Source organism: Heteronotia binoei, chromosome 12, assembly GCF_032191835.1.
Source record: "Heteronotia binoei isolate CCM8104 ecotype False Entrance Well chromosome 12, APGP_CSIRO_Hbin_v1, whole genome shotgun sequence".
Taxonomy (NCBI): domain Eukaryota; kingdom Metazoa; phylum Chordata; class Lepidosauria; order Squamata; family Gekkonidae; genus Heteronotia; species Heteronotia binoei.
This window is the reverse complement of record NC_083234.1, coordinates 10,599,679-10,624,940: the sequence shown is the minus strand read 5'-3', so window position 1 is coordinate 10,624,940 and position 25,262 is coordinate 10,599,679. Positions and strand designations below refer to the sequence as shown.

Genomic DNA, 25,262 nt, shown 5'->3' with positions numbered 1-25,262 from the left:
TCTCTCAGATAAGGGTCCACACACTTAACCACTACACCAAACCGGCTCTACCAAAATGCAGTTCTTGCCTATGCCTACTACATAGAGCTGGGGTGGATCAGCGAACTGACTTTGTGGCAGTTCTTCAGTTTGCAAACATTAAATCACGAACCAGCCAAGATTTGTGATGAACTTTCGCTGATCAGCTGGTTCATGCCCATCCCTACTGTGTAGCCCGCTCTGAAGGTGAGTTCTCATGCAGATTCCAATGCTTGCTCTTTGAGAATCTTTAAGAAGGCGTTAGGGACTGAACTTGTGTCCTGTTGCATGGGAAGCAGATATTCTGCCGCTGTGCTACAGACCCTCTGGGTATTACTGTCTACATACATGTGCTATGTATGAACAGCCCTTACAATGCCTGCTTTTGACCCTTCTAGGTGGATCATGGGATGTGGAAAGGTATGGTTTCACCTGATCTTGCCAGATCCTGGATGCTAAGCAGCGTTGGTACTTGGATGAGAGCCCAAATGATGACCACCAGGGGTGGAATTCTAGCAGGAGCTGCTTTGCATATTAGGCCCCGCACCCCTGATGTAGCCAATCCTCCGAGAGCTTACAAAAAAAGAGCCTTGTAAGCTCTTGGAGTTTTGGCTACATTAGGGGTGCATGGCCTAATATGCAAAGGAGCTCCTGCTCGAATCCCACCCCAGATGGCCACCATCTAGCCCAGTCTCATTAGATCTTGGAAGCCAAGCAAGTCCATCCCCGTTTATTACTTGGAAAGGAGACCACCAAGGAAAACCACAGGCCAGGTTTGCTATGCAGGGGCAGGCAAAAGCGAAGCACCTCTGTTTGCTTCTTGCACTGAAAACCCTACTGGATCACCCGAAGTCATCTAAAATTTCCCATCGCCTGGAGGACCACATTCTAGTGAAGTTGCCTGACCATATCCCAAAGTGGTCTGTTCTAGAACTTGGAGGGAGCGACCGGGGAACGTTTGCCCACTGCAAAATGCAACAAGGTTTCATCCCAAGCAGAGGATCTGGCAAGAAGAAGATGATGATGATATTGGATTTATATCCTGCCCTCCATTTCAAATCTCAGAGTCTCAGAGTGGCTTACAATCTCCTTTATCTTCCTCCCCCACAACCGACACCCTGTGAGGTGGGTGGGGCTGAGAGGGCTCTCCCAGCAGCTGCCCTTTCAAGGAAAACTCTGTGAGAGCTATGGCTGACCCAAGGCCATGCCAGCAGCTGCAAGTGGAGGAGTGGGGGAATCAAACCCGGTTCTCCCAGATAAGAGTCCGCACACTTAACCACTACACCAAACTGGCTCTCACAAGGACAGCTCTGCCAGAGATATGGCTGACCCAAGGCCATTCCAGCAGCTGCAAGTGGAGGAGTGGGGAATCAAACCCGGTTCTCCCAGATAAGAGTCTGCACACTTAACCACTACACCAAACTGGCTCTCACAAGGACAGCTCTGCCAGAGCTCTGGCTGACCCAAGGCCATTCCAGCAGCTGCAAGTGGAGAAGTGGGGAATCAAACCCGGTTCTCCCAGATAAGAGTCCGCACACTTAACCACTACACCAAACTGGCTCTCTTACCTGTCTTACCACACCTGCTAGAAGAGTGTGATTCTTATGACATCAAAATAGCAATGGCAGCATATATGCAATACACACACACATCCGTATATACATACATTATCCACACACAGGCAAACAGCTTTATCTTCCTCTGCAGCTGTTTGCGGTACAACTCTCCCCACCCCCTTTTCCTGTTCCCAATCCGTTCCCTCGTTTGCCCTGTGGGGCTTGAATAACTCTCCCTGTCCGCCGCCACACCAGAACGATACTGTCGTGGTCGCTTTATTGGACGCGACAGTAAATCTGATCCAGATCTCTGTCAGCGGAAATGGAAACACCAACCCTGCAGCAGCCTTTCTCCAGAATTTAATAGCTAGTAGGCTACAACAAGGGGGGGGGGGGCGGGTGGAGATTCTCCATCCCGACATGACAGCCCATCCATTTTGACGACTCGCACGGCTTCTGTGCGGCAAGAGTGCTATCTGCAAATGGTTTTGCCAGCCCAAGATCTCCCGGCAAGCTAATTGCCGAGGACAGATCTGCGGGCCTCTCTGAGACCGGTCTTGTCTGTGTTCGTTTGTCTGTTTCTGGACAGCATTTATATCCCATCTTCTCCCTTTCACCCCCACGCCCCCTCGGAAAAAAAAAGATATCTAAAACAAGACAACGGAACGGAACAATTTGCTTTTGAAAATAGAACGCAGCCTAAAACATCAGCGGCAGACAGAGAGGGGTATTAAAAGCTGCGTGAAAATAAACACCGTGGCGTTAAGTGGTGTAGAGGAACATAAAAATACATGGTTGACATTTCAAAACAGCTAAAAAAAAAAAAGATCCCCCAAAATATCATTTCTCATAACGGCAGATAGAACTGATTCTTTAAGAAAAAATTCAGCGCATCCGTGAAGAAAGAAAATAATTTCCCTATCAGGAAGATCCGCCTTGGATGCAGCTTAAGCTTTGATTTGTTGACAGGAGAAAGTCAGATTGCCAACTGACCAAGAAAAAGTCCTGCTCTTGCGCCATTCGTAGCAGTTTAGAGTTTAGAAATTGACAAGAGACGTCTTCCATAGTTGGAGCTGAAATTTTATTCATCTGCTCTTGTCTCCACGCATCACCCTTCTTTTCAACACACAGATAACGGGGGGCTGATTGAGAAGTGGCAGCTAGCAAATTGGATTGCTCAAATGGAGGGTATTTGGGGTCAGGAGTGCCTCTCTAGGGAAGGGGAGAGGCTGTGGCTCAGGAGTAGGACCTGTGCTTGGCATGCAGAAGGTCCCAGGTTCAATCCCCAGCATCTCCAGTTAAAAAGAGACCAGGCATTGAGTGATGTAAAAGACATCAGCCGGAGACTCTGGAAAGTCGCTGCCAGTCTGAATAGACAATATTAACTCGGTGGACCAAGGGGTCAGCATGTCAGCTTCATGAATCTCAGAGTCTCAAAGCAGCTTTTCCCTTCCCCTCCCCACAACAGACACCCTGTGAGGTGGGTGGGGCTGAGAGGGCTCTCACAGCAGCTGCCCTTTCAAGGACAACCTCTGCCAGAGCTATGGCTGACCCAAGGCCATTCCAGCAGGTGCAAGTGGAGGAGTGGGGAATCAAACCCAGTTCTCCCAGATAAGAGTCCGCACACTTCACCACTACACCAAACTGGCTCTCACAAGGACAGCTCTGCCAGAGCTATGGCTGACCCAAGGCTATTCCCACAGGTGCAAGTGGAGGAGTGGGGAATCAAACCCGGTTCTCCCAGATAAGAGTCCGCACACTTCACCACTACACCAAACTGGCTCTCTAGTTACAAAACAGCCCATACTCCGTAGATGACTTCTCCTGACCCCAGTTCCTCAGGAGACATAAATTGGACAGAGACGTAGACATACACAGAGATAGGAATTTGCCTTGTATCAAATCACATCCTCCATCAGAAAGGGATAGGGTCTGTGGTTCAGTGGTAGAGCATCTACTTGCTATGCAGAAGGTCCCAGGTTCAATCGTCAGCATTTTCACCTGAAAGGATTAGATAGGAGATGATGCGAAGGACCTCAGCCCAAGACCCAGGAAAGCTCTGCTGCTCAAAATAGACATGACTGACCATGGAGGAGAGGTCTCAGTGGCTACTAATCATGGTAACTAAAGGGGATTTCCACGTTCAGTAAGCCTCTGGACAGCAGTGGCAACATCAGGGAAGGGTCTTGGCCTCTCTGCCCTGTTGTTGGCCCTCCAGAGGAACTGGCTGGCCACTGTGTGAAAGAGGATGCTGGACTAGATGGACCCTCACTGGTCTGATCCAGCAAGGCTCTTCTGATGTTCTTATCAGGGGAAGGCCTCAGCCTCTCTGCCCTGTTGTTGGATCTCCAGAGGAACTGGCAGGTGACTGTGTGAGACAATAAGGCCTCGGCCTCTATGCCTTGTTCCTCTACCTCCAGAGAAACTGGTTGGACAGTCTTTGAAACAAGATGCTGGTCTAGACGGACTACCGGTCCGATCCACCAAGATTCTTCTGATGTTCTTATATATTTTCTACTTTGAAAGCTGCTTTCCAGGATCTTGGGCAGAGGAAGATCTTTCCCATCACCTTCATGCTTGGACCAGAGATGCTGTCAGGGGCTGGCCTGAGGTCTTCTCTGAGCAGAGCAGGGGCTCCATTACTGACCAAGGGCCTGGCCAGCTTTAGTGGACAGCAGCTGTTCTTCAGATGCCACTGGAGATGCCAAATATGCAGCCTAGAACCTTCCAGCTATGCTACCGATCAAGGCAGGCCCTAGGGTGCATGGTGTCCCAGGCAGACTCACTGCCGGCCACCCCACACCCCCGGGGACCCTAGGTGTGTGTGTGTGCGCACATCCCAGGCCTGGCCACCCACCGCCACCTCACCTCCCCTCCCTCTCTCCAGCGCCACAATGCAGTGCCGCACTCCATTGATCTTCCCCCCGCGTTGATCTCCCCCCCTGCACTCCGTTGATCTCCCCCCCGCGTTGATCTCCCCCCTGCGCGCAACTAACCCCAGCCCTTCTTGCTTCAATGCGAGCATCTGAGCACTCTCTCTTAAGAGAGCGCTGGAGGAGGCTTCACTCCCCTTCTGCAACCAGAAGTGTGGGAGAGCCAGTTTGGTGTAGTGGTGAAGTGTGCGGATTCTTATCTGGGAGAACCGGGTTTGATTCCCCACTCCTCCACTTGCACCTGCTAGCATGGCCTTGGGTCAGCCATAGCTCTGGCAGAGCTGTCCTTGTGAGAGCCAGTTTGGTGTAGTGGTTAAGTTCGCGGACTCTTATCTGGGAGAACAGGGTTGGATTCCCCGCTCCTACACTTGCACCTGCTAGCATGGCCTTGGGTCAGCCATAGCTCTGGCAGAGGTTGTCCTTGAAAGGGCAGCTGCTGTGAGAGCCCTCTCCAGCCCCACCCACCTCACAGGGTGTCTGTTGTGGGGGAGGAAGGGAAAGGCGATTGTGAGCTGCTCTGAGACTCTTCGGAGTGGAGGGCGGGATATAAATCCAATATCTTCATCTACCTCACAGAGTGTCTGTTGTGGGGGAGGAAGGGAAAGGAGATTGTGAGCCGCTCTGAGACTCTTCGGAGTGGAGGGCGGGATATAAATCCAATATCTTCATCTACCTCACAGAGTGTCTGTTGTGGGGGAGGAAGCTAAAGGAGATTGTGAGCCACTCTGAGACTCTCCGGAGTGGAGGGCGGGATATAAATCCAATATCTTCATCTACCTCACAGGGTGTCTGTTGTGGGGGAGGAAGGGAAAGGCAATTGTGAGCCGCTCTGAGACTCTTCGGAGTGGAGGGCGGGATATAAATCCAATATCTTCATCTTCTTCATCTTCATCTTCTTCTCTTCCAGCACTCTCTTAAGAGAGAGCGCTCAGATGCCCACAACAAGTGGGTAGGGCCAAGGCTAGTGGCACTTAGAGTGCAGCCTGGGGGGTGGGGGGCATGGAAGGTGGCCCGCCACCACCGCTGCCACCAACACCGCCTGGCAGACAAATGGTGGTGGCGGAGGGGGCGTAAAATTAGGCATTTGTCTGAGGTGCTGGGGGGAGCCCAATTTGCTGCCCCCCACAGTGCCCTAGGCAAATTCCTAATTTGCCTAGTGGGCAAGCCGGCCCCGCTACTGATCAAACCCGGATCCTTCCGAAGCCCAGGCTCTACCGCTGAGACCCAACTCCTCCCCCAAGATGTTGCTTGTACTGATTGAGCGCAAGGATTTTTACACCAGACTCATTAACCCAAAGAACACTTAATTTAAAATGTTGGCGGAGACAAAGTGGAAGCGGAGCGATCGTAGGAAACGTGTAAGTCTTATTGGAGCAGCGAAGGGACTCCGGGGGTGTCTTCTGCCTGGCCACAATTAATTGGAAGAATCGCCGAGGGAAAGAAATCTTTCTCCCCTCTCACCATTTCCTTCCAGACAGTCCGTGTCTTTAGTTTCATTACTGAGCTGAATTTGACTCTTCAGCTTCCAGGGCTTTTCGGTTCTAAGGATGCGGAAGGATGGCGCTTCAGCAGAGGACTACCACCTCCTGAGCCAGCCCCTGTTGCTGTGCCCGCTGGAACAGCGGGACCGGAGGAAACCAGCCATGTTTGCCTTTAAGCCGTGAAACGTTTCTCCCACTAATGATTCCTGGAGACTGAGCTACTTTGAAAAACACACAAACAGGCCAAGCCTGGTTCCCGGCTCCTTTTATTTTTATTTTTATTTTGCTAGCCTGTTGAGGTGGTTGCTCACCACCAAAGGGAGCGTGAAGATCTCCTGGAATCACAACTGCAGACAGCCCCGTAGCTAAAAGCCACAGGGGGCCACAGGGGGGCTATGGGAGTGAGAGCAAGGAGCTAGAGAGTCTGGGGGCCACCCCTCTCCCTCCCCACTCCAGTGTGATTTGAATTGCATGTAAGCTTTGATTCCCCTCCTACCTTTCTGGAGCTCAGCCTGCAGTGATCAACTTCCAGTTCCGAAGTTCAAAAGAAGGCTGAATTGTATCTCTGCACTCCCTCCACATTTCCCTGCTTTCAGAGAGCCAGTTTGGTGTAGTGGTTAAGTGTGCAGACTCTTATCTGGGAGAACCGGGTTTGATTCCCCACTCCTCCACTTGCACCTGCTGGAATGGCCTTGGGTCAGCCATAGCTCTGGCAGAGGTTGTCCTTGAAATGGCAGCTGCTGTGAGAGCCCTCTCAGCCCCACCCACCTCACAGGGTGTCTGTTGTGGTGGGGAGAAGATATAGGAGATTGTAAGCCGCTCCGAGTGTCTGATCCAGAGAGAAGGGTGGGGTATAAATCTGCAATTCTTCTTCTTCTTCTTCTTCTTCCTGCACCCTTCCTCAACCGGGAGCATCAGGGAACGCGGGCGGCTTGTGCACGATGGCTGGGGGAGACATGTCCTGGCTGCCCTCCTCCCTGCCTTCCCACCCCGAAAGGACTCTAGCTGCCCTTGCAGCCTGTGCAATGGAGGGGCCTCTCCTCCCACCCACCCAAGAACTGACCGTTCAGGCTCATGGCGGTGGAAAACAAGGCAGTACATGGAGCCCCCAGCTCTTCATGGCCAGACTGAGGGCTGCTGGGAGCAGTGGGCAGGGCTGGCTGCCCACCTACCCACCCAACTTTCAGAATCTGCCCACCCACCCAGCCAACTCTGCTCAGAGTGCTTCAGGGGAGAGCTGGCCAGTGCTGAGGCAATCGGGGTGATGGGTCCCCAGGGGATGGGAGGAGCCAAAGCTTGGAGGGGGGGGCTGTAAAATCCACTAGGAGGCTGGGCCCGGTGGGTCCCATGGGGCGCTAGAGGCCTGACTGCAGAGATCACTTCCTCTAGAGAAAATGGCTGTGGTGGAAGGTGATCCCTCCCCTGAGCTAGGGTTGCCTGGCAACCAGTGGGAGATGGGAGGGTGCAGGTACTTACTGTGGTGGTGGGGGGGTCATCGTTATCGCCACACAATGACATCACTTTAGGTGTGACCTGGAAGCTCTGGCATTGCACCACAGTGGTGCTCTGGCAGTTGCCCCAAAACACTATGGAGTTTCTGAGGAAGTGCTAGAACAGAGGTGGGCAAACTTGCTTAACATACGAGCCACATGGAATAAATGTCAGATGTTTGAGAGCCACAAGACAAGGGAGGAAGGGAGGGAGGGAGGAAGGAAGGAAGGAAGGAAGGAAGGAAGGAAGGAAGGAAGGAAGGAAGGAAGGAAGGAAGGAAGGAAGGAAGGAAGGAAGGAAGGAAGGAAGAAAAGGAGGGAGGGAGGGAGGAAGGAAGGAAGGGAGGGAGGAAGGAAGGAAGGAAGGAAGGAAGGAAGGAAGGAAGGAAGGAAGGAAGGAAGGAAGGAAGGAAGGAAGGAAGGAAGGAAGGAAGGAAGGAAGGAAGATGGGGAAGGGAGAGGTAGAAATAAATCAACTTTAATTTCAAATGCATTCTCTAAGCTGCCAGCTCGCTTGGCTTGGAGAAGTGAATTAAAATGAGGAAGGCTTTCTCCAGCACTCTATTTGTAGCAAAATCCCACAGGAACTATTTTGCATATTAGGCCACACCCCTGACACCAAACCACCTGGATCCGTGTTCCTGCTCAAAAAAAGCCCTGGCCATTTCCAAGCCAGCTGATGGGGTGGTGGGAGCCACAGAATTTGTGTGGAAGAGCCACATGTGGCTCCCGATCCACAGTTTGGCTACCCTGGTGCTAGAACATCACTCTGGCGTGCTGCCAGCACTTCCAGGTCACACAGGAAGTGATGTCATGGTGTCACAACGAAGGTCATCCCCCCCGCTTCCGGCGACTGACCAGATGAGTGACGATGGGTATCAGCAACGATTACCAGGAGTTTGCAAACCATTAGCAAGCACCTGGTAAGCCTACTCCCCTCGCTAACCTCACCTCCATCCCCAAATCTCCTGCCCTGGAGCTGGCAACCCCATCTAATACTTGTCTTTAAAAGCCGGGACAGTTTGTGGTGTTTTGGGCTGTATTCAGCTTCTTCTCCTCAGTTAATTATGGCTTGGATATGAACAATGAATGCCAATTATTTGCCTGTCAAAGGCAATTAGAAATATCACAGGTTTGAGGTTTGATCTCAAAGGGAAAGGAGAAGAGACCCTTTCCAATGTGTCAGGGCTGGTCTGAGAAAGAGAGAGAGCCGGTTCTGATTTGGGAGTTGGTTTTCCAAGCAGCGGTTTTTGCAACCAGCAAATTGTAATTTCCTCACCAAATACAAATGCTCCTTGGGGGGAAAAAACAGCTGACATTTTTATTGAGTGTTCTAAATTGTGCTGAATTGGATCGAGAACACTTGGCATGCGCTCTCTGGGGCGCTTGGGGATTCACAGGTGGGGAAAGGGGTTGTCTTGCCTATGCCATAGTATGGCACTGTGAACGTTTGCTGAAGGTGAACACACAAACACATGAAACTGCCTTATACTGAATGAAACCACTGGTCCATCAAAGTCAGTGTGGTCTACTCAGACTGGCAGCGGCTCTTCCAGACATGAGGCTAAGAAGTCTGTCACATCACCTGCTCTCTGGTCCTTTCAACTAGACACGATGGCAGAGATTGAACCTGGGACCTTCTGCATGCCAAGCAGATGCTCTACGATTGATCCATGCCCCTTTCCCTCCCCCCCACACACATATGCATGAACAGAGCCGGATTAACAATTAGGCCAAGTAGGCACTTGCCTAAGGGCCCCCACACCTTAGGGGCCCCGGGCTGGCTTCCGCCCTGCTTGCAGCCCTCTCAGCCTGCATGAGCAGCCAGCAACTGAGCCACTCTTTGCCCGACTTGCCTGGTGCGGCTGTTGCTGGCGTCATCGCCAAGTTTGCCCCTCTCTGCCTCTCCCCTGCAGCTTTGCCAAAGGGGCTTTTCCGAAGGTGCCTGCAGGCTGCAGAGGGGGCCATGGGTGGCGGGGCAAGAGTGGAGACTCTGAAATAATGTGCAAGGGGGCCTCCAAGGTTTCAACTGCCTAGGAGCCTCCACAAGGTTTAATCTGGCACTGCACATGAAGCCACCTCATAGTGAATCAGACTCTTGGTCCATCAACGTCAGTATTGTCTACTCAGACCGGCAGCTGCTCTCCGGAGTCTCTGGCAGAGGTTTTTTTTCAGGTCACCTCCCACCTAATCGTTTTTAACTGGAAACTCCAGGAATCGAACCCACGACCTTCTGCCCTGCCCAGCAGATGCTGTCCCACGGATCCGCAGCCTTTCCCTTGAGTTTTGCCCAGGTCGGCGGGATGTTATGAAGGAGAATTTAGGATGCGTATTTCAAAATGGCGCCTGCCAGCCTCTGACCTTGGGCCATTGACAACTGTGCCAGGAAACCGACACGTTCAGAGCATGTGCCCCCAAAGTGGCCACTGCCTGCCAACCTATAATGTAGGGTTGCCAATCCCCAGGTGGGGGCAGGGGATCCCCCGGTTTGGAGGCCCTCCCCCTGCTTCAGGGTCGTCAGAAAGCGAGGAGAGGGGAGGGAAATGTCAGCAGGGAACTCTGTTATTCCCTATGGAGATTTATTCCCATAGAAAATCATGGAGAATTGATCCATGGGTATATGGGGCTCTGGGGGGGGGCTGTTTTGGGGGGTAGAGGCACCAAATTTTCAGTATAGCATCTAGTGCCTCTCCCCAAACTACCCACCAAGTTTCAAAAATATTGGACCAGGGGGCACAATTCTATGAGCCCCCAAAGAAGGTGCCCCTATCCATTATTTCCTATGGAAGGAAGGAATTGAAAAGGTGTGCCGTCCCTTTAAATGTGATGGCTGGAACTCCCTTTGGAGTTCAATTATGCTTGTCACAGCCTTGATCTTGGCTCCACCCCAATGTCTCCTGGCTCCACCCCCAAAGTTTCCAGATATTTCTTGAATTGGACTTGGCAACCCTACTATAATGTGATGAATTATAAATGCCAGTGAGTTTGCAGCTGCAAAATCAGCAGGTCAGCTGGCAATGTGTCCAATTTTGACCCTAATCAGCAATTCAAATCCCTGGGGAAATCATGGAGAGAAAAACGAGCACAGAGGACTTTTTCCATTGTCCAAAGGGCTTAGATAACAGGATCGCTTCGTGTCCTGTTGCACGGAGCGGCTCCTTCACAGGTAGGGTTGCCAACCTCCATGTGGCACCTGGAGATTGCCTGCTTTTGACAACCAGAAGCAGCTCCCCTGGAGAAAATAATGGGATCCCAGTGAAGATAGATAGATGAATTTATTGTCATTGTTCTCAACAAAAAGAGAGCAATGAAATGAGGTGCTCTTCCACAAACATACCAACACATCAAACACACATATTCATAAACCATTTAAATACATCTGAAACCATTAAACCATTTAAACCATTAAAACCATTTAAATACATCTAAAACGGATAAACATTCATAAAACCATTAAAACCATTTAAACCATTAAATACATCTAAAACAGATAATCCTTCATAACCCTGCATTTAACCTAACCACAGCACTTGGATAGAAACTGTCCTTAAATCTGTTTGTCCTAGCCTTCAACACTCTATATCGTCTACCTGACGGTAAGATCTCAAAAATCCTAAGGGACCAGATGTGTATGGTCCCTTAGGATCATTTGTATCTTCCTTTTACATGCCATATTATACAGATCCACCAATGAGGGGAGAGAACATCCACAAATCTTTTGTGCTCTTCTCGTCACTCTTTGGAGCACCCTTCTCTCTGCTTCTCTCTTGTTTTTGGTGTAGTGGTTAAGTGTGCGGACTCTTATCTGGGAGATCCATTCCAAAGAAGAAGAAGATATTGGATTTATATCCCGCCCTCCACTCCGAAGAGTCTCAGAGCGGCTTACAATCTCCTTTACCTTCCTCCCCCACAACAGACACCCTGTGAGGTGGGTGGGGCTGGAGAGGGCTCTCACAGCAGCTGCCCTTTCAAGGACAGAGTCTCAGAGCAGCTCACAATCTCCTTTCCCTTCCTCCCCCACAACAGACACCCTGTGAGGTGGGTGGGGCTGGAGAGGGCTCTCACAGCAGCTGCCCTTTCAAGGACAACCTCTGCCAGAGCTATGGCTGACCCAAGGCCATTCCAGCAGGTGCAAGTGGAGGAGTGAGGAATCAAACCCAGTTCTCCCAGATAAGAGTCCGCACACTTAACCACTACACCAAAAACAAGATGTCGGTGACATAAATAGGCTACCATGCTTTTTATATTAGTTTATATATAATTGCTTTCGAATTTACATACTTTTAAAATGACAAATATCGTTGACACACAAATTCACAGTAACAACCATAAGAAACAATGAAACCATTTTCAAAAGCGCTCATCGTAATTTAGTGCTACAGTAATTTAAATACAGTAATTTAGTGGTATGGTAGTTTAAATAGTAATCTGGCGGTATAGTTATTCAGTGGTACCATATACAAAAATAACTAGTTATAATATAAACCATTTTCACCACAAAACAATACCCCTGGAGAAAATGGCTGCTTCAGAGGGTGGACCCATGGCTTTGTACTTGGGATTACAAACCTCCAGATGATGGTTGGAGACCTTCTAGGATTACAACTGGTCTCTAGGCAACAGAGATCAGGTAGTTAGTTAGTTTATTATTTTAGATTTCTGTCCCACCCTTCCCAAAAAATGGGCTCAGCGCGGGTCATCGACGGTTCACCTGGAGAAAATAGCTGCATTGAAAAGTAGACTCTGTGGCATTATATCCCATTGAAGTCCCTGCGCTTCTCAGGCTCCACCCCCAAATCTCCAGATGTTTCCTATCCAGACCTAGGGTTGCCAAGTCCAATTCAAGAAATATCTGGGGACTTTGGGGGTGCAGCCGGGAGACATTGGGGGTGGAACCCGGAGCAAGGGGGTGACAAGCATAATTCTACTACAAAGGGACTTCTGGCCCTCACATTTCCAATTATTTTTTTCCAATTTTTAAAAAGTTTTATTGATTTAAATGACAAAAAAGAAGCATTGCAGAGGATACATAAACAGAGGGGGGAAAAGAGGGAAAAGGGGCGTTTACAGAGTGGCCATCACATTTAAAGGGACTGCACACCTTTGAAAATCGTGAAGGATAGGCGCACCTTCTTTGGGGGCTTGTAGAATTGGACCCCCTGCTCCAATTCTTTGGAAACATGGAGGGTGTTTTGAGGAGAGGCACTGGATGCTAAAATTTGGTGTCTCTAATGCAAAAAAAACCAGCCTCCCCCCCCCCACCCAGATAACTAAATCGATTTCCCATTATTCCATAGGGAATTGGGTCTCCATAGGGAATAATGGAATGCCCAGTAGACATTTCCCTCCTCTCCTCCCCGGTTTCTGATGACCCGGAGTTGGGGGAGGGCCTCCAAACCAGGGGATCCCCTGCCCCCACCTGGGGATTGGCAACCCTATCCAGACCTGGCAACCCTAATTACATCCTCCTCTCTCCAACCCCACCCTCCCCAGGCTCCACCCTCAAATCTCCAGGAATTTCCCAACCCCGAGCTGGCAACCTTATTTGCAGAGAACCAGTGCCGCTCTTTGGTTAGCATGGGTTTCCTATATTTCCCATTTGCTTCCTGTATTGGAAAATAGACACACACACACACATATATACTGCAAAACACCAGCCGAGGAAGGCAAACACATCTCCCTCCCATGGAAACTCAAGACAGGTTTGGAATATGAATTCAGAGATGGAGGAAAACAGGCATTTTGTCAATATACATAGTATACAGTAACAACCTCTATACACAATGGTTCTGTTTAACAATCTGGCTTTTACTCCTCGGGACAAAACCCTTTTCTATGTAATTTTGATATAAATTGCCCTTTTAAAACTGTAGGAAAATGCCTGGAACATTGTAGAAAGGCAATATAGAGTAGGGTGACCCACTGCAGGTGGGGAAATTCCTGGAGTTTGGGGGGGGTGGGGGTGGAGGGAGAGCCAGTTTGGTGTAGTGGTTAAGTGCACGGACTCTTATCTGAGAGAACCAGGTTTGATTCCCCACTCCTCCACTTGCAGCTGCTGGAATGGCCTTGGGTTAGCCATAGTTATTGCAGGAGTTGTCCTTGAAAGGGCAGCTGCTGTGAGAGCCCTCTCAGCCCCACCCACCTCACAGGGTGTCTGTTGTCGGGGGAGAAGATATGGGAGATTTTAAGCTGCTTGGAGTCTCTGATTCAGAAAGAAGGGCGGGGTATAAATCTGCAGTCTTCATAAAGGTTGAGACAAAGAAAAAGAAGCTAAAATATAGCTATGCACATAGTGCTAATGTACAAAATATCGTATATAATTTAATTATACGCCACAACTCTATGGTTCTGCATATTAGCACCTAATCCTAATATAAAGACAAATGCACAATCATATAAATGCATGCAAAAAGGTACAAATTATATCCACATACAAGAACCAATACCAAGTGCGTTTTGGCTAAAAGCCTAGCTCAGTGGCAAAATTCAAACTGAGCACTCCATAAATTTAACAGAAACGTACCTCAAACTCGTCATACACAGAATGGATCTTACACTGAGATGTTCACTTGGGAAATAAGTGGGGATAAATATTCTTGAGATGCAACATGGGTAAGGTTGCAAGTCCCCCCCCTCCCCGGTCTGGGTGGAGTTTCCCCCACTTTTGCAGGCTCCTCCCCACCCCCAAAATGCCCCGAAACATGATACAATGACATCACTTGAAAATGATGTCACTTGCACTGCTGACATCGCATAGCAATACCCTAATTTTGGGGCAAATCTCTATGGTAAATTTGGGCTCGCAGAGCATCGCTGTGCGATGGCAGCAGAGTGATGATGTCATTTCCGCGTGATGTTACCTTGCTGCGTGGACTTCATGCACACAGCAGAAGATCCCCCCTATAGGGAAGAAGGCAGGACCCGGCAACCCTAAACATGGGCATCTCATTAAGATGTACAATATTTCATATGCCCCCATGTATTTAGGCCCAGTCTGCAATGCTCAGAGCTCCGACGGAGTGCTCAGATCCAAATAGAACAGAAGCGGCTGCAGGGTTGGGACGTTCCTGGAGATTTTGAGGAAGGAGCTTGAGGAAGTTGGATTTGAAGAGGGGAGGGTCCCCAGCGGGCTGCAGCCAGTGGGGTTGCCAGCCTCCAGGTGGGGGGGCCTGGAGACCTCTCGCTTTTACATCTGACCTCCAGCTGGCAGAGATCAGCTTCTCTGGAGAACATGGCTGCTTTGAAGGGAGGCCTTTAGGGCAGTGTACCATCCTAAGGCCTCTCCCCTCCCCAAACCCCGCCCTCTCCAGGCTCCACCCCCAAAGTCTCCAGGTATTTTCCAACACAGACCTGGAAACCCGTGAGTGCCATAGATTCCACCTTCCGAAGCAGCCCTTTCCTGCAGGGGAACTGATCTCAGTCGTCTGGAAATGAGTTGTAATTCCAGGGGATCTCCAGGTCCCACCCGGAGGTTAACAAACCTTTAAAAAAAAGTCTAATCCTCTTTTTAGAAAGGCCTCAAAGTAATGGTCCTCCTTGCATCTCTGTTGCCTCTTTCCTCCTTCTCATAGTTTATTCTGATCTTCAACTGGGCATGTTTTGTGCAGTAGGTGAGCTTGCCAGCTCCAGGTTGGAAAATATTTGGAGATTATGGATGTGGAGGTAAGAGAGGGGGAGGGTTTGGGGCAGGACATAATGCCAGAGGATCTGTCCTCCAAAGCGGCCATTTTCTTCAGCAGGACTGATCTTAAGAACATAAGAGAAGCCATGTTGGATCAGGCCAATGGCCCATCCAGTCCAACACTCTGTGTCACACAGTGGCCAAAAAATTTATACATATTTTTATCTAACCCCCTCTTGGTGGTCTGGAGATGAATTGTAATAGTGAGAGAACTCCAGGCTCCACCTGGAGTTGGCAACCCAAGGAGTAGGAAATAAAGCTGCCAAGGAAACTAAGGTTTTGCAGTTTGTAAGAGCGGGCTTAAGAAGGAGGCAAGGTGTTTTGTAACTGGAGACTCAGTTTGGTGTAGTGGTTAAGTGTGCGGACTCTTATCTGGGAGAATCGAGTTTGATTCCCCCACTCCTCCACTTGCAGCTGCTGGAATGGCTTTGGGTCAACCATAGCTCTCACAGAGCTGCCCTTCAAAGGGCAGCTTCTGGGAGAGCTCTCTCAGCCCCACCTACCTCAAAGGGTTGTGGAGGAGGAAGGTAAAGGAGATTGTGAGCCGCTCTGCGATGCTGAGATTCAGAGTGGAGGGCAGGATGCCATCCAATGTTCTCTTCTTCTTCCATTTAACAACCAATGAGAGAAGGGGAACTAGAAAAGCAGGAAATAAAGGAGAACTGAGAGAGGAAAGAAGGGAGGGCAGCTAAATCCTCCCCTTCCACTGGAGCCTTCCAAATTCCACTTTGAGTAGTTCTTCTGCTGAACAGCCTAACTTGGCAGAAGGCTTTATTTTATGTGGGAGAATGTCACACTTTACTGAGCAGGCTGGTCAGATACCATTCTTGTTTTTTTTCATCTTTATTTCCTTTTCTCTGCCATTCGGCTTTCTTTTCTGTATTTGGGTTTTAAGAATTCCTTGTGTTCATGCTCTAGAGGTGCACCAATAATGTGTAATTTATCGGGTTTCTTTTCGTGGATGGGCCTGCTTCGGAAGTCCATTTTTGCCTTTGCTATCTTCATTGGGTTTTGGGGGTTTTTTTTGCCTTCTTCACCATTTAAATGTCATTTTCTCTTCAAATCAGAGAGATGGATGAAAAAATAGGCCTCGTTCTCCGAGGCAATATTTGTAATCAAATTTCCTTAAAGCGGTCACGACTGCAGCTCCAGCCCGAGCGCGGAGAAACCATCAAAGACGTTTCAGTGCTCAGACCGAACTTGAGTTGTCATGAAATTGGATCGCATCCCTCACGCACGGCGGCAGGAAAGCTAAGAATAACCCTGGCGGCCTCTCCTTCCTCAAACTCATGTTGGAGAGCCAGTTTGGTGTAGTGGTGAAGTGTGCGGACTCTTATCTGGGAGAACCAGGTTTGATTCCCCACTCCTCCACTTGCAGCTGCTGCAATGGCCTTGGGTCAGCCATAGCTCTGGCAGAGCTGTCCTTGTGAGAGCCAGTTTGGTGTAGTGGTTAAGTGTGCAGACTCTTATCTGGGAGAACCGGGTTTGATTCCCCACTCCTCCACTTGCAGCTGCTGCAATGGCCTTGGGTCAGCCATAGCTCTGGTAGAGCTGTCCTTGTGAGAGCCAGTTTGGTGTAGTGGTTAAGTGTGCAGACTCTTATCTGGGAGAACCGGGTTTGATTCCCCACTCCTCCGCTTGCACCTGCTGGAATGCCCTTGGGTCAGCCATAGCTCTGGCAGAGGTTTTCCTTGAAAGGGCAGCTGCTGTGAGAGCCCTCTCCAGCCCCACCCACTTCACAGGGTGTCTGTTGTGGGGGAGGAAGGGATTGTGATTGTGAGCCGCTCTGAGAGTCTTCGGAGTGGAGGGCGGGATATAAATCCAATATCTTCTTCTTCTTCCCTCCTCAGTCACCCTCTTTTGCCAATGGTCAGCCCCCCCACCCCCGACCTTCCAGGATGCGAAAGTTCACATGGGTTCCTCTTAGGGTTGCCAATCCCCAGTTGGGGGCAGGAGATCCCCTGGTTTGGAGGCCCTCCCCCCATTTCAGGGTCATTAGAAAGTGGCAGGGAGGGGAGGAAAATGTCTGCTGGGCACTCCATTATTCCCTATGGAGACCAATTCTCATAGAGCAGGGGTGGCCAACGGTAGCTCTCCAGATGTTTTTTGCCTACAACTCCCATCAGCCCCAGCCAGCATGGCCAATGGCTGGGGCTGATGGGAGTTGTAGGCAGAAAACATCTGGAGAGCTACCGTTGGCCACCCCTGTCATAGAGTATAAAGGAGAATTGATCTGTAGGTATATGGGGTTGGGGGGGGGCTGTTTTTCAGGCAGAGGCACCAAATTTGCAGCATAGCATCCAAGCCTCTTCCTCGAAACAACTTCCAAGTTTCAAAAAGATTGGACCAGGGGGTCCAATTCTATGAACCCCAAAAGAAGGTGCCCCTATCCTTCATTATTTCCAATGGAGAGAAGGCGTTTAAAAGGTGTCTGGTCCCTTTCAATGACAGGGCCAGAACTCTGCTTGGAGTTCAGTTGTGCTTGTCACACCCTTGCTCCTGGCTCCACCCCTAATGTCTCCTGGCTCCACCCTCAGCATCGCTTGGCTCCACTCCCCAAAGTCCCCATCAGTTTCTTGAATTGGACCCCACAGCCCTAATTCCTGTGCTGTGTCTTCCCACCATGCAAAGTGCCTGATTTGCCACCTTGGGGTGGAGAATCCAAAGACTCCCCCCCCCATTACCCGCTATCAGGAGGTCCATTAGGGGCCGATCCATCGCTCTGCAAAGCCCCCAACCCAAGCGATCGCCCCGATCTGCTGCCGGCTCGTTTCCTGCCACAATTTCTAATGTAGTGAAAGGAATCATATCGCATCACTCTAGCTGTCTGCTTAGGCCCGGCAGTTAAGTGAGCTGTCTCGAAGCAGAAATATTATTTATGGGATAATGTAGTTTAGGGAGAGAAGGAGAGTGACACAGCCGGGGAGGGGGGGAGAAGGCGATGGGGAAGCAACGGGGGGGGGGGGTGAGCCTTGCATTGTGAGAACCGCTGGCAGCTTCGATTCATCGCCCGTTACACGGGGGGAGGGGGGGCTCACAAACTGTAATGAAGAGCTTGGGGAACAGCTGGTTGTGGGACACTGTCTGTACAGATCCCTGTACTGACGGGAGAAAAGGTGGGCTCCCAAAGAGATAAAGAAGGGGATTTCCCCCCTTGTAATAAGAGGGTTTGGGGGAATCTAGGATTGTCAACTTTGGGTTGGAAAATCCCTGGAGATTTTGGGGGTGGATCCTGGAGAGGGGAGGGTTTGGGGAGGGGAGTAGGGCTGCCATGCCCCCGGTCCAGGCGGGGGTTGTCCTGCCCAGCAGGTTCCCAAGCCGCCGGCCCACGCTGGTGGGAGGAACCTCCCCCAACATCACTGGCATGATGACATCACCCACAAGTGATGTCATCGCACCGGTGACGTCGCGCGCTGGCCGCTCTAGGCGCTTCCAGGAAAAACTCTATGGTTTTCCCAGACGCTCTAGCAATTTGGGAGGGAAAACTCTATGGTGCAATAAGTACCATAGAGTTTTGCCCTCCCAATACTTATAGCCACCTTCAAGAGGGGTTTAGATAAAAATATGGAGCACAGGTCCATCAGTGGCTATTAGCCACAGTGTATGGAGCACAGGTCCACCAGTGGCTATTAGCCACAGTGTATGTGTGTATATAACATTTTTTGCCACTGTGTGACACAGAGTGTTGGACTTGATGGGCCGTTGGCCTGATCCAACATGGCTTCTCTTATGTTCTTATGTTCTTAATAGGCCATCATCATCACCATCCATTTGGTAGAATAGCCAGGAGATCCTAAGATTGTCTGGCAGCCTAAAGCTCTAGGCATCCTAGCTTTAGCCATCAGTAAGTGGTGGCTAAAGCTAGACTTGCCTTAAAAACTAGATTGGCTACAGCAGGGGTGTGTGGCCTAATATGCAAAGGAGTTCCAGCTACAAAAAAAGCCATCATCATCATCATCACCATCCATTTGGTAGAATAGTCAGGAGATCCTAAGTTTGTCTGGCAGCCTATAGGTCTTTTAGCTTTAGCCACCGGTAAGTGGCGAGTTAGACTTGTTGTTTTTTTTTAAACTTGCCTTAAAAACTCTACCAAACAGGTGCTCTACCACCAAGCCACAGCCTCTTGTTAAGCTAACATCTACCAAATCAGACCCTCGATCCAGACCCTCAGTCTTTTTAACTGGAGAGGCTGGGGATTGAACTGGGAACCTTCTGCATGCCAGAAGTTTCCCAGTTCCACTGAGCCAGAGCCCCTCCCCACAGGAACGACATGTTAGCCCATGTCTAGAGGACAAGCTTTTTTGCCAAAGCCATCAGGAACGGTGGTGCGGAATCGCTAAGCTGTATCAACTCCCTGTTCCCTGATCCGATCCGTCAGGTGATCAGTCCCTCCCCTCCTCTCCCTTCTACCTATTCTTTTTTTTTTCTTCCTGTCCTCCAATTATCTTTCCCTTTCATCACCACCGGGGCTGGAAGTACAAAGCACCAATTAGCTAGTTTTCAACTTTAATTAGCTTGGAAGGTAGAGCAAATTAAATCCTTTTATCATATGTTTCAAAGCCTTTTTGCACTAAGCCCCCGCCTCCCCCACACCCTCAGGGCTTGCTCGCCTTTGAACGAAGGCTGGTTTCCCACTCCAAGGGTCAGGGCCGGTCTCTCTCCCTCTGCCGGTCCAGGATGGGACATCCCACCCCAAGGACGAGAGAGGACAAGCTGGTGCCTCCACCCTCCTCGACGCTCCCTCCGGCAGTTCCCAAGAATGAAAAGGATTACCCACTGTCATGATCTGCAAAGCAGAGGAATGGAACCACCATCGAATGGCACGAGATCGGAAGGCCAGCGTGGATCAAGCGGTTAAAGGGGATGCTGGGAGCTTGTCCATGAAGAACCCCGTGGCGCAGAGTGTTAAAGCTGCAGTACTGCAGTCTGAACTCTCTGCTCACGACCTGAGTTCGATCCCCAGTGGAAGCTGGGTTTTCAGATAGCCGGCTCGAGGTTGACTCAGTCTTTCATCCTTCCGAGGTCGGTAAAATGAGTACTCAGTTTGCTGGGGGGAAAGCGTAGACCGGGGAAGGCAATGGCAAACCACCCCGTAAAAAGTCTTCCGTGGAAATGTTGTGAAAGCAGCATCACCCCAGAGTTGGGAACAACTGGTGCTTGCACAGGGGACCTTTCCTTTCCTTTCTGGGAGCTCATCCAAAGGCTTTTGTCTCTGCCTCTCTGGGTCGGAAAATGCAGGCAGATGGGGAATGTGTCACTTCCACTGGGCTAAATGTACAAAAAAAACCCCATTTGCCTTGGAAGTTCAGAAGCTCTATGCGGTATCCCTGATTTCCCCCTTTTCTTGGTTAAGAGGGAAATGCTCTTCAAACAAGTGACAAAGCTGATCTGACTCCAATGGCCACAAGAGAAAGAAATTTTACTTACAAAAAGAAGCGCGTCTTACATGACACATTCACGTAGATCGATTTAATTTATTGTGAACAGACTGACTTCAAAAAGGTTGACTTGCTACAGCTGCAAGCCCAGGTAAGAAAGGAAGAGGAGGAGAAGAAGAAAGGTCCTATAAAAGATGAAAAAGAAGGCAAACGAGCCAAAGAGGCTCTGCATCTAACCGATGAGATGGGGGCCAACTGTCAAGTATACCACAGAGAGTGGGGAGAGAGAGAGAGAGAATTTTCTTAACCTTTCCCCTCCCAGATCCTCTTGCATGCAGAGTTACAATATCCAACAGCTTCTGGGTAAACCGTAAATGTTCACAGAGTTAGGTACAACGGCACCCAAACCGAAGGCAGGACTGTGGGACTTTTTGAAGACGATCCTTGTCTGCAATTGTTTGCTTTCTCCCCGTTGGGGATCCCCTGGGAAAAGGCAACAATGCTACTCAGCCAGGTTATTTTGGTCTGCGAGCCGCCCGGAGCCTGCCTTCGGCGGGGAGGGCGGGATATAAATAAAACAAATAAACAAAAATACATTTGAACGGGCCCCACTGAAAAAGCACGCATGCGGTAAACTGAAAGTTGGTTCAGTGGGATGCAGTGGCTCACTCCTTCATGCAAGAAACTATTCTCATAGGGCCCCGGGCAACCAGTGGGAGAATGGGGGTGGGGAGGCAACTACATATTGGCAGCCTTGGAAGTGACAGCATGTCCCTCTAGGAACCACCAGAAACTCGATGGTAAAACAATAGCATTTCTGGGGATTCCTAGAAAGGTGTGATGTCATGTCTATGTTTCCCTAGACATCACTCCAAAGCATAGGCCCGATGGCCTTTAAAAAAAAAAAGAAGAAGAAGAAGTCCCATACCACTCACAGCTAACGTTGCCAACTCCAGTTTGAGAAATTCCTGGAGATTTTAGGGGTGGAACCAGAGGAGAGTGAGGTCTGTGGAGAGGAGGGACTTCTGCAGGGTATAATCAGGGCTTCTTCTTCTTTTTTAGCAGAAACACAGTTCCAGCTGGCATGGTGTCAGAGGTGTAGCCTAATACACAGATGAGTTCCTGGCCGTCTTTTCCCACACACAAAAAAGCCATGTGCAAAACAATGGTGACATCAGGGGGTGTGACCTAATATGCAAATGAGCTCCTGGTGGTCTTTTTTCCCCCCTACCAAAAAAGCCCTGTGCAAAACAATGGCAACATCAGGGTTGTGTGGCCTAATATTCAAATGAGATCTTTCTGGGCATTTTTTTTCCCCTACAAAAAAAAAAAAGCCCTGGGTTATAATGCTATTTAGCTCATCTTCCAGAACTTCTCTTTTCTTTTCTCTGACATCTGGAGATCAGCTGTAATCCCAGGAGATCTCCAGACCCCACTGAAAGAGGGCAACGCTCCTCAGAGAGGCAGTGGGAAAAGGAAGCTGGGGCAGGGGTCCCTCACCATTCCTGGAGAACAGGCAACTCTCATAGTGCTGTCGCCAATCACAAGTTGTCCTTTGTGCTGTAATATAGAAGAAGAAGATGAAGATATTGGATTTATATCCCGCCCTCCACTCCGAAGAGTCTCAGAGTGGCTCACAATCTCTTTTACCTTCCTCCCCCACAACAGACACCCTGTGAGGTGGGTGGGGCTGGAGAGGGCTCTCACGGCAGCTGCCCTTTCAAGGACAACCTCTGCCAGAGCTTTGACTGACCCAAGGCCATGCTAGCAGGTGCAAGTGGAGGAGGGGGAAATCAAACCCGGTTTTCCCGGATAAGAGCCACACACTTAACCACTACACCAAACTGGCTATCCTGCCCTCCACTCTGAAGAGTCTCAGAGCGGCTCACAAACTCCTTTCCCTTCCTCCCCCACAATAGTCACTCTGTGAGGTAGATGAAGATACTGGATTTATATCCTGCCCTCCACTCCGAAGAGTCTCAGAGCGGCTCACACACGGCTCTGAGACTCCCTACCTCCCCCACAACAGTCACCCTGTGAGGTAGATGAAGATACTGGATTTATATCCCACCCTCCACTCCGAAGAGTCTCAGAGCGGCTCACAAACTCCTTTCCCTTCCTCCCCCACAACAGTCACCCTGTGAGGTAGATGAAGATACTGGATTTATATCCCACCCTCCACTCCGAAGAGTCTCAGAGTGGCTCACAAACTCCTTTCCCTTCGTCCCCCACAACAGACACCCTGTGAGGTAGATGAAGATATTGGATTTATATCTCGCCCTCCATTCCAAAGAGTCTCAGAGCGGCTCACAATCTCCTTTACCTTCCTCCCCCACAACAGACACCCTGCGAGGTGGGTGGGGCTGAGAGGGCTCTCACAACAGCCGCCCTTTCAAGGACAACCTCTGCCAGAGCTCTGGCTGACCCAAGGCCATGCCAGCAGGTGCAAGTGGAGGAGTGGGGAATCAAACTCGGTTCTCCCAGATAAGAGTCCGCACACTTAACCACTACACCAAACTGGCTCTAGAAGGAACTGGAAGAGAAGGAGTCCCCTGCCCCTTGTCCAGGATTAATTTTCTAGTCTCAGTAAAACCCAGCCTGTCCTTCTGCAATGAGAGTGTTCCTTACACAATCTCTCCCCCCTTCCCTTCCTGGATGTACACAGCTCGGCGTCTTCCCCCGACAGACATGGCCCATCTCTGGCAGTTCTGAAGGAACCTGTCACCCTGTGACAGAAGCCCAGAAGGACCCATTTATCACCACACCAGCAGCTTTATTATTTTTTTGTAAAAGGCATGAGCGTCTATCAGGGCCAGGAGAATAAAACAACGCCACAAAGACAGGCAAACACAGTAACGATGACAAGCCGGCAAGATGAAGATGTACAACTTGGTGGGGTCAACTGCAAGAAGGTGGATCTAACCCGACAGAGGCAAGAAAGCGTGAGGGGGCTGGGGAGGTGTGCTTGCATCCTGTGGGAGGAGTGGTAGCTGAATGCTAGAGCATCTGCTGGGCCTGCAGAAGGCTCCAGGTTCAATCCCAGGTGAATCCAGTTTAAGAAAGGGTCTGGCAGTGGGTGATGTGAAAGACCTTTCCCTGAGATATGGGGGAGCTGCTGTTGATCTGAATAGGCAACACTAATGTTGACGGCTTGTTGTGGGAAGGGTGGGTAATAAACTGGAGAAAAGAAAGAAAGAAAGAAAGAAAGAAAGAAAGAAAGAAAGAAAGAAAGAAAGAAAGAAAGAAAGAAAGAAAGATGAGGTGAAATGGAAGGAGAATATGCTTCCTAGTCCACTACGTGTATTTAGGATTAATTTCTTTGGCAGACAAGACCAAAGATGTCCCGGCACAGAAGCTGTGAGTTTTGAGGTGAAATTAGGTGGAGGGACACTGTCAGGGAAGTAGTTTGCAAAGCTGTCATAGCCACAAGCAGCCTGAATATTTCTATTTAGCCTAAGCTTGCCAGATCTCAGAAGCTAAGCAGGTTTGGCAGCAATTAGTACTTGGGTGGGAGACCACCAAGGAAGGCTGTGCAGAAGAAGGCAATGACCACCTTTGCTTGTCTCTTGCTTTTAACATCCTATGCAGGGCTTCTTTTGTAGCAGGAACTCCTTTGCATATTAGGCCACACCTCCCTGATGTAGCCAATCCTCCAAGAGCTTGCAAGGCTCTTCGTACAGGGCCTACTGTAAGCTCCAGGAGGATTGGCTGCATCAGGGGTGTGTGGCCTAATATGCAAAGGAGGTTCTGCTAGAATTCCGTACAGGGCTCTTAGTACAGGGCCTACTGTAAGCTCCAGGAGGATTGGCTGCATCAGGGGTGTGTGGCCTAATAGGCAAAGGAGGTCCTGCTAGAATTCCTTACAGGGCTCTTCATACAGGGCCTACTGTAAGCACCAGGAGGATTGGCTGCATCAGGGGTGTGTGGCCTAATATGCAAAGGAGGTCCTGCTAGAATTCCTTACAGGGCTCTTCATACAGGGCCTACTGTAAGCTCCAGGAGGATTGGCTGCATCAGGGGTGTGTGGCCTAATATGCAAAGGAGTTCCTGCTACCCCCCCCCCAAAAAAGCCCTGACCCTATGGATGAGGTCACCCTGAGACAGTTGTGACTCCACAGCACATCATTCATTCATAGCCTAGGAATTTAATTTAACTTCATCCTCCAGGGGCCCTTCAGGTGGTTGAGGGTGGTGGAAGTCACACATCAGGGGGGAAAATGGGGATGATAATAAACTCACATGCAGGGTTAGTATGTTTGAGGAGGAGTGTTAAGTGCTGTCTAGTTGCTTCTGAATTATAGCAACCCATGACTTGATGTCCTCGCAGACATCCTCTCCTTGACAACCTTGCTTGGGCCTTGCAGTTTTCAAAAGTTTTTATTAGTTTCAGAAAAGTTTAGAAAATAGGGAACAGGAAAAAAAGGGAGAGGTAAAAGCACAATGCATCCTGGTCTTGTTTTTATAAAATACTTTCCAAAATCAAAAGGATAGTTCAACCGTATTTTCTTAACATATATATATTCCATTTTAAAGTTGTATAATATAGGTCTTTAGTTATATTCTAGTAGTTTGCCAGTTTTTTCCAAAATAAATTTGAAAGTTCGCTTAAAAATAAATATTATGATATAAACACAGGAAAAAAAAGAAAAAGAAATCAGATCACACCAGAGAATCTTAAGAGCCTTGAGTGTCCAACCAAACATAGAATTGCATCCAGTTTTTTCT

The 25,262-nt window shown here is 49.6% G+C and overlaps 1 protein-coding gene across 4 annotated transcripts in view; it reads left to right on the top strand.

Annotated features, from left to right (window-relative positions):
• Window positions 1-25,262, top strand: part of NECTIN1 (nectin cell adhesion molecule 1) — a 386,901-nt gene that overhangs the window by 310,026 nt on the left and 51,613 nt on the right. The gene's annotated exons all lie outside the window — the stretch shown is intronic.